Source organism: Macaca mulatta, chromosome X (assembly GCF_049350105.2).
Source record: "Macaca mulatta isolate MMU2019108-1 chromosome X, T2T-MMU8v2.0, whole genome shotgun sequence".
In the NCBI taxonomy this organism is placed as follows: domain Eukaryota; kingdom Metazoa; phylum Chordata; class Mammalia; order Primates; family Cercopithecidae; genus Macaca; species Macaca mulatta.
Window position 1 is genome coordinate 140824638 of NC_133426.1, and position 9986 is coordinate 140834623.

Genomic DNA, 9986 nt, shown 5'->3' on the forward strand with positions numbered 1-9986 from the left:
TACTTCAACCTGAGTGACAGAGCAAGACCCTGTCTAAAAAAAAAATCAAAATCAAAATCAAAATCAAAAGAAATAGATGGAGAAAAAGAAGGATTCCAAAATAATTTCAAAGTTTTGATCCTGGATGATTGGAACAGTTAGGATGTAGAAAGTTGAGAACACAATGCTAGATAATGTTGCTTTTGGGCAAGTTAAGACTGAGGTCAAAAGAAGATGTTTCTGAAAAGCCTCAGTAATGCACGCACACACGCACAAACACACACACATACAATAGTGCATATAGAGATATATACTTAAAGAGTTCCACTTTGAAGAACTTGAAAAAGTAGATTTGTAAATTAAAATTTCTATAAATGGAAGCGTATTGCCACAGAATGCTAAAGCAATGTACTATATGAGACTTTTTATAAAAATATGGATATTAAATGTTGAGTGCATTTGTAACTAATAACACATTTGGAGTGAAAAGTGTCAGTTCTAAAGTGGTAGTACATAAAACAGTGTAAGCACCATGCCATTTTAGTCACACATTTTGCAAATAAAACTTTTTATTTATTTTATTTATTAATTTTTTTTGAGACAGAGTTTTGCTCTTGTTGCCTAGGCTAGAGTGCAATGGTGCAATCTCGGCTCACTGCAACCTCCACCTTCCGGGTTCAAGCAATTCTCCTGCCTCAGCCTCCTGAGTAGCTGGGATTACAGGTACCCGCCATCACGCCTGGCTAATTTTTGTATTTTTAGTAGACTCTACTAAACATGGTGGTTTAGTAGAGTCTACTAAACATGGTTTCACCATGTTGGCCAGGCTGGTCTCGAACTTCTGACCTCAGGTGATTCGCCCACCTCAGCCTCCCAAAGTGCTGGGATTACAGGTGTGACCCACTGCGCCCGGCCAAAACATTATTTTTAAAACATGATTTCTCAACAGAAACAATGGTAGAGGAAACACAAAGTAATGGCACTGTTACAGTGTGAAAAAATGACTGCAAAATCACAAGTCCATAACCAGTGAAAATACTCTTTAAAAATAAAGGTACCATAAAGACATTTTGGGCAAACAAAATCTGAATGAATTTATAGTTAGCTAGCCTGAACTGAGTGGAGTTCTTCAAGCAAAAGGGAACTAATCCCAGATAGACAATAAAAAATGCAGGAATGAATGAGGAGCAATGGACAGATAAACATGTGGGTAAAAAGAAATCAATTTGATTGTAGATAGCAGTAACAGTAAACTTTCATAGAATTAAAATGCATGATAACACTATGGAATTTGGATGGGGTTCATCCCAATCCCTAATTTCAGGGTTGGGCATGCAATACTGACCTGGCCAATAAAATACCATGATGACTGGTTAAGCGAGGGGTATATGACCAAAGATGATGCCATAAGAACCAGCAAGTACCAGCCCTAAAATTAATCAAAAGTATCATGATGTAAGCATTCTTTTTTCATTGGGGTTGCTAAACAGCAGGATGTAAGCCTTGAGATTCCAAGCTATCTTAATGTAACAGTGAGATGGCTTATCTGAAATGAATCCAGAACAGAAGAAAGCAGAGATAATAGATGGAGAGAGATTGATATTGGATTTAAGTTCCTGGATCCAGCCATATCTGAACCTAGTCCTACCTCTGAAATTTGCAAGTGTATGTGTCAACTTCTTTCTTTCTTTTTTAACAGTGAACACAATAATGGAAAATGAGGGTGTAATTGGAGTTAAAGAGCTTTTGGATTAAAATATTATTGGGAAAGTGGGAAAAAATAATTAGTATTAGGCCCCAGTAAGTCAAAGATGCATGTGTAATCTCTAAGGTAACCACTAAAAAGTAAAAAAAAAAAAAAAAAAAAAAAAAAAAAAGTACAACCAACCAAGCTAATAGAATAGAAAACTTGAATAACAACAATAAAAGATTAATCTAAAAGAAAATGAAAAAGAAAAGTGAAGGAAACATAAAATAGTATGATCAAATAGAAAAATATGTGGGAGTTGGCCAGGCACGGTTGCTCATGCCTGCAATCCCAGCACTTTGGGAGGCTGAGGCAGGCAGATCATGAGGTCAGAGGATTCAGACCATCCTGGCTAACATGGTGAAACCCCGTCTCTACTAAAAACACAAAAAAATTAGCCGGGCGTGGTGGCGGATGCCTGTAGTCCCAGCTACTTGGGAGGTTGATGCGGGAGAATGGCGTGAACCCAGGAGTCAGAGCTTGCGGTGAGCGAAATCGAGCCACTGCACTCCAGCTTGGGCGACAGAGCGAGACTCCATCTCAAAAAAAAAAAAAAAAAGAAAAGAAAAGAAAAAGAAAAATACGTAGGAGTTAAAAACCCCAAATATATTGCTAATTAAAAGTAAATGACTGGTGATGGAAAATGTTCTAATGTTGATTGTGGTGATGCTTGCATAACTCAGTGACTATACTAAAAGCCATTGAATTATACACTTTAAATGGGTGAGTTGAGTGGCGTATGAATTGTATCTCAATAAAGCTGTTTCAAAAGTGAATGGGGGCCAGGTGTGATGGCTCACACCTATAAACCCAGGGCTTTGGGAGGTTGAGGTGGGAGGATCACTTGAAGTCAGGAGTTCAAGACCAGCCTGGGCAACATAGTGAGACCCTGTTTCTATGCGCACACACACATACAACAACAACAACAACAACAACAACTAAAAAATTAGCCGGGGTGATGGTGCGCACCTGTAGTCCCAGCTACTCAGGAGACTGAGGCAAGAGGACCACTTGATCCCAGGAGTTCGAGGTTACAGTGACCAGTGATGGCACCATTGCACTCCAGCTTGGGCAACAGAGTAAGACCGTTTCTGAAAAATGAAAAACAAAAGGCCAGATGCGGAGGCTCACGCCTGTAATCTCACCACTTTGGGAGGCCAAAGCGGGAGGATCACTTAAGCCTAGCAGTTCGAGAACAGCCTGGGCAACACGGTGAGACGATATCTCTACAAAAAAAAAAAAAAAATTTAACCAGGCATGGTGCCATGTGCCTGTGGTCTCAGCTACTCAGAAGGCTGAGGTGAGAGGATCATTTGAGCACAGGAGGTCAAGGCTGCAGTGAGCTGTGTTTGCACCACTGTGTCACCCAACATGGGTGACAGAAAGAGAATCTGTCTCAAAAAAAAAAACGATAAAAATAAATAATAAAACTAATTTCAAGTGAATGGATTAAATATACCAAACAATCAAAATTGTTAGACTGAATAAAGATAAAACCCAACTACATACAGCTTACAGAAGATACACCTTAAATATAAGGTTGAAAGTAAAAGAATGGAGAAAGATATATCCTGCAAGTACTAACCACAAGAAAGCTGATACTGTTGTACTATGTATAATATCAGACAAAACATGACTAGAGATAGAGAATAATATTTTATGGTGATAAAAGAATCAATCCACCAGGGAAATACAGCACATTTTAAAGCTACATGCACCCATAACAGACATAAAGCAAAAATTAATGGAACTAAAGGAGAAATAGACAAATCCACAACTATCATAGAAAGTTTAAATAAATGCTTTTTTTATGGCTGCATAGTATTCCATGGTGGATATGTGCCACATTTTCTTAATCCAGTCTGTCACTGATGGACATTTGGGTTGATTCCAAGTCTTTGCTATTGTGAATAGTGCCGCAGTGAACATACGTGTGCATGTGTCTTTATAGCAGCATGATTTATAATCCTTTGGGTATATACCCAGTAATGGGATGGCTGTGTCATATGGTACGTCTAGTTCTAGATCCTTGAGGAATTGCCATACTGTTTTCCATAATGGTTGAACTAGTTTACAATCCCACCAACAGGGTAAAAGTGTTCCTATTTCTCCACATCCTCTCCAGCACCTGTTGTTTCCTGACTTTTTAATGATTGCCATTCTAACTGGTGTGAGATGGTATCTCATTGTGGTTTTGATTTGCATTTCTCTGATGGCCAGTGATGATGAGCATTTTTTCATGTGTCTGTTGGCTGTATGAATGTCTTCTTTTGAGAAATGTCTGTTCATATCCTTTGCCCACTTTTTGATGGGCTTGTTTGTTTTCTTCTTGTAAATTTGTTTGTGAGTTGATGGGTGCTGATGAGTTGATGGGTGCAGCACACCAACATGGCATAAGTATACATATGTAACAAACCTGCACGTTGTGCACATGTACCCTAGAACTTAAAGTATAATAATAAAAAATAAAAATAAACTCTAATAAAATCCTAAAAAAAAAAACAAAACAAAACAAATAAATGCTTTTTAGTAGATGATAGAACAAGGAAACAAAAAATTATTAAGAAGATAAGGCCAGACACGGAGGCTCAGGCCTATGATCCCAGCACTTTGGGAGGCCGAGGCAGGCGGATCATGAGGTCAGGAGATCAAGACCATCCTGGCTAACATGGTGAAACCCCGTCTCTACTAAAAATACAAAAAAATTAGCCAGGCGTGGTGACAGGCGCCTGTAGTCCCAGCTACTCGGGAGGCTGAGGCAGGACAATGCCGTGAACCCGAGAGGCGGAGCTTGCAGTGAGCCGAGATGGCGCCACTGCACTCCAGCCTGGGCGAAAGAGTGAGACTCCATCTCAAAAAAAAAAAAAGAAAGAAAAAGATAAAAGATTTAAATAACAAAATTAACCATCTTCTCTCTCTTTTTCTCCCTCGTTTTATATATATATAAGTATATATAGAGCGAGCCATGTGCTACATGACAACATTTTGATCAACAATGAACTACATGTATGACGGTGATCCCATGAGGTTATAATGGAACTAGCTGAAACTTTCCTGTTGTCTAGTGACAGCATAGCCATCATAACATCGCAGCACAATTACTTTTTAAAAATAAATTTAGTAAGGCCAGGCATGGTGGCTCATGCCTGTAATCCCAACACTTTGGAAGGCTGAGGTGTGTGGATCACCTGAGGTCAGGAGTTCAAGACCAGCCTGACCAATATGATTAAACCCTGTCTCTACTAAAAATACAAGATTAGCCGGACGTGGTGGCAGGCACCTATAATCCCAGCTACCCGGGAGGCTGAGGCTGGAGAAACGCTTGAACCCAGGAACCGGAGGTTGCAGTGAGCCGAGATTGCGCCACTGCACTCCAACCTGGGCAAACTCCGTCTCAATAAATAAATAAAAACAAAATAAAATAAAATAAATTTAGTGTAGCCTCAATGTATAGTGTTTACAAAGTCTACAGTGGTGTACGGTAATGTCCTTGACCTTCACATTTACACACCACTCACTCACAGAATCACCTAGAGCAACTTCCAATCCTGCAAACTCCATCCACGGTAAGCGCCATGGATGTTGTGTCATTTTTTCTTTTAAACTTTTTTTTTTTTTTTTTTGAGATGGAGTTTTGCTCTTGACACCCAGGCTGGAGTGCAATGGTGCAATCTTGGCTCACTGCGACCTCCGCCTCTTGGGTTTTAAGCGATTCTCCTGCCTCCGCCTCCCGAGTAGGTGGGATTACAGGGATGCGCCACCATGCCCAGCTAATTTTGTATTTTTAGTAAATTTTGTTTTTAGTAGAGATGGGGTTTCTCCATGATGGTCAGGCTGGTCTTAAACTCCTGACCTCAGGTGATCTGCCCGCCTCCCAAAGTGCTGGGATTACAGGCGTGAGCCACTGCGCCGGACCTAAACTGTTTTTTGTTTGTTTTTTTACTGTACCTTTTCTATGTTTAGATATACAGATACTCACTATTGTGTTACAATTGCCTACAGTATTCAGTACAGTAAAATGCTGTACAGATTTGTAGCCTAGGAGCAATAGTTTATACACTATAGCCTAAGTATATAGTAGGCTATACCATCTAGGTTTGTGTAAGTATACTCTATAATGTTCACACAACGACAAAATCACCTAATAGCACATGACTGTATATGGAATGAGAGACAGAGAGGGAGGTTTGTTAATTTTGTTATACACACACACACACACGACACACACACACACACATAAACACTCTACTCAACGACAGAATATGCATTATTTTCAAATACAAATGTAACATTTACCAAAATTGACCATATACTAGGTCCTAAAGTGAGTATCAACAAATTTCAGAGGATTCAAATTATTCAGAGTATGTTCTCTCACCACCATAAAAGCAAGCCAGAAATCCATAACACAAAGGTGACTAGGAAATTATTGACCGGGCACTTTGGCTCACGCCTGTAATCCCAGCACTTTGGGAGAGTGAGGCAGGCAGATCGCTTGAGCTCAGGAGTTCAAGACCAGCCTGGGCAACATGGCAAAACCCCATCTCTACCCAAAATCCCAAAATACAAAAATTAGCTGGGTGTGATGGTGCACACCTGTAGTGCCAGCTACTCAGGAGGCTGAGGTGGGAGAGTCACTTGAGCCCAGAAGGGAGAAGTTGCAGGAGCAGAAATCATGCCACTGCACTCCAGCCTGAGCGACAGTGTGAGACCCTGTCTCAAAAAAAAAAAAAAAAAAAAAAAAAGGAAAGGCAGGAAGGAAGGTAGGAAGGAAGGAAGGGGGATTCTCAACTATGTGGAAAGTAAGCAACATACTTCTAAATAACGAATGGATCAGACGGTAAATCACAATGGAAATTTGAGAACATTTTAACTGAATGATTATGAGCATACAACATTTCAAAACTTCCAGAATCAAGCAATGCATAAAAGGTCATTTATAGCCTCAAATGCATACATTAGAAAAGAAGAAACGCTGAAAACCAGTAATCTAGTCTTCCATCTCAAGAAGCTAGAAAAAGAATAGCAAATAGATACCAAAAAAGAAGAAAGAATGAAATGATAAAGTGAAATAATTAATTAACTAAAAAACTAACATGCAATCGAAAAAAATCAATAAAGACAAAATTGGTTTTCTGAAAAGGATAATAAGTTTTATAGCCCTCTAGAAAGATTAATCAAAGAGAGAAAAAACACCAATCACCAATATGAGAATAAAAAAGCCTACATCACTATAGGTCCTATAAACATGAAAAAATAATATCAGAATATAATGAACAAAATTTAAGGCCAATAAACTTGACAATTTGTATGAAATAATGAATTGCTCAAGAAACATAACTTAAAGCTGGGTATGGTGGTGCACACCTGTAGTCCCAGCTACTCAGGAGGTTGAGGAAGGAGGATTGCTGAGTACAAGAGTTTAAGTCCAACCTGAGCAACATTGCAAGACCTCATCTAAAAAAAAAAAAAAAAGTCACAAAACTTACCACAAGTGACTGCTATAGTCTGAATGTGTTCCCCAAAATTCATATGTTGAAACAATTGCCAGTGTGATAGTATTGAGAGATGGGGCCTTTAGGATATGATTAACACATGGAGGGCAGAGCCCACATGAATGAGATTAATGATTATATAAAAGAGGCTTCAGAGAGTTGTCTAGCCCTTTCATCTCTTCCACCATGTGAGGACACCGCAACAAGATCTTGCCATCTAGGAAGTAAAGAGCAAGCCTTCACCAGATGTCAAATCTGCTCTAATGGGTGATGTCTGTGAAAATGAATTAATAAAAATGAAAAAAACAAAAAAGAACACTGTATTTCCTGAATTTGAATGTTGGCCTGCCTTACTAGTTTGGGGAAGTTCTCTTGGATGATATCACACACCGGAGCCTATTGTGGGGACGGGGGATGGGGGAGGGATAGCATTAGGAGATATACCTAATGTAAATGACAAGTTAATGGGTGCAGCACACCAACATGGCACATGTATACATATGTAACAAACCTGCACGTTGTGCACATGTACCCTAGAACTTAAAGTATAATAACAATTTAGAAAAATAATGCTACTGTCCCAGACAACAATTATATTTCTTGTATCCAGGAGCAGGTTATTCCTAAAGCCTATACTTAATGGCAATTGCTTTAAGGTTTGCCTAAGGAAAATGTTTAAATATTAATAAACCAGTAACCCATTCATTGATAAAATTCCAAAAAAAACAGAAAAACAAAAAAAAAGAAAAAAAAAAAGAATCAAAAAATCTGCTGGTGCCTTGATCTTGGACTTCCCATCTTCCAGAACTGTGAAAAATAAGTTTCTGTTGTTTATAAATTATCCAGTCTAAGGTATTTTGTTATAGCAGCAGGAATGAACTAAGATATTGACACAAGAAAAAATAGGAAATCTAGTTATCCATTACAGAAATTGAACCACCTTATTAGGCACCTTCCCAAAGAAAACCCTAGAACCTGGATGGCTGTACAAGTGAATGCTTCTAGAAATCTAAGGGAAAAAAGAAAGTTAATCTTCACAAGCACTTTCAGAGAATAGAAAAAAATGAACACATTTAAATTATTTTTATGAGGCCAAAATGACATTTTCCTCAAAACTTGACGAGGATTATAAGAAAAGGAAATTACAGAAAATTATCTCATGAGCATAGATTCAGAATTCCCAAATACAATATTACCAAAGAAACCAAGAGCTACATACAAAGAATAATATATCAGAAACGAGATGAATTTATTCTGGGAATGTAAAAGTTAACATTTTAAAATGAATAAATATATTTACAATATAAACAGAAAAAGGAATAAATCTTATGACCATCTTGATAATGCCAAACAAATTTTAAATACAACATTCATTCATGATTAGAAAAAATACTCGTAGCAAATTAGCAATAGAAAGGAATGCTTTTAATCTTATAAAGTATATCTACAAAAAATCAACATTAAACATCACTTAAGGATGAATTTTTATTTATGTTTTAATTTTTTAAACATATATTTTAGGTTTGGGGGTACATGTGAAGGTTTGTTGCACAGGTAAATGTGTGTCATGGAGGTTTGGTGTACATATTATTTACTCACCCAGGTATTAAGCCCAGTACCCAATAGTTATCTTTACTGCTCATCTCCCTCCTCCCACCCTCTCTCCTCAAGTAGACCCCAGCGTCTATTGTTTCCTTCTTTGTGTTCATAAGTTCTTATCATTTAGCTCCCACTTTAAGTGAGAACATGCAGTATTTGGTTTTCTGTTTCTGTATTAGTTTGCTAAGGATAATGGCCTCCAGCTCCATCCATGTTCCTGCAAAATACATGATCTCATTCTTTTTTATGGCTGCATAGTATTCCATGGTTTGAATGTACCACATTTTCTTTAATGATGAATTATTCGAACATTGTTTCCTGAGATCTGGAATGGGAAAGTGTTACTACCACTTCTGCTCAACGTTAAACTTGGTGTCCTAGCCAGTGCAATAAGACAGGAAAAAGCAATAAATAAAGAGTACATGATAGGAAAGAAATAAAACTAGTATTTGTAGACAATATGATTGTGCACAAAGAAAATCCAGAAGAATCTACAGAAAATCTATTAAAATTAATGAGCAAATTTAGCAAGGCTGCTAGATAGGTTTATCTTTTAAAAACAGATCAAGTATACTTCTATATGTCAGCATTAAATAAATATAAAATGAAAAAAACATTGTTTTTTTGAGATGGAGTCTCGCTCTGTCACCCAGGCTGGAGTACAGTGGCACAATCTTGGCTCACTGCAACCTCCTCCTCCTAGGTTCAAGCAATTCTCCCTGCCTCAGCCTCCCAAGTAGCTGGGATTACAGGCACCCTCCACCACGCCCAGCTAATGTTTGTATTTTTAGTAGAGATGGGGTTTTGCCATGTTGGCCAGGCTGGTCTTGAACTCCTGACCTCAGGTAATCCACCCACCTCAGCCTCCCAAAGTGCCGGGACTGCAGGTGTGAGCCACCACACCCAGCCGAAATTTTTAAGATACCATTTACAATAGTATCAAAAAATCAAATAATTAGGGGAAAAAAATCTAACAAAGGATATCCAAGAGCTTTATACTAAAAACAAAATATTGAGAAAATTCATTAAAATTTCATTTTAAAAGTATTTTATAAGAGAGGAAAAAGCAATAAATAAAGAGTACATGATAGGAAAGAAATAAAACTAGTATTTGTAGACAATATGATTGTGCCCAAAGAATATCCAGAAGAATCTACAGAAAATCT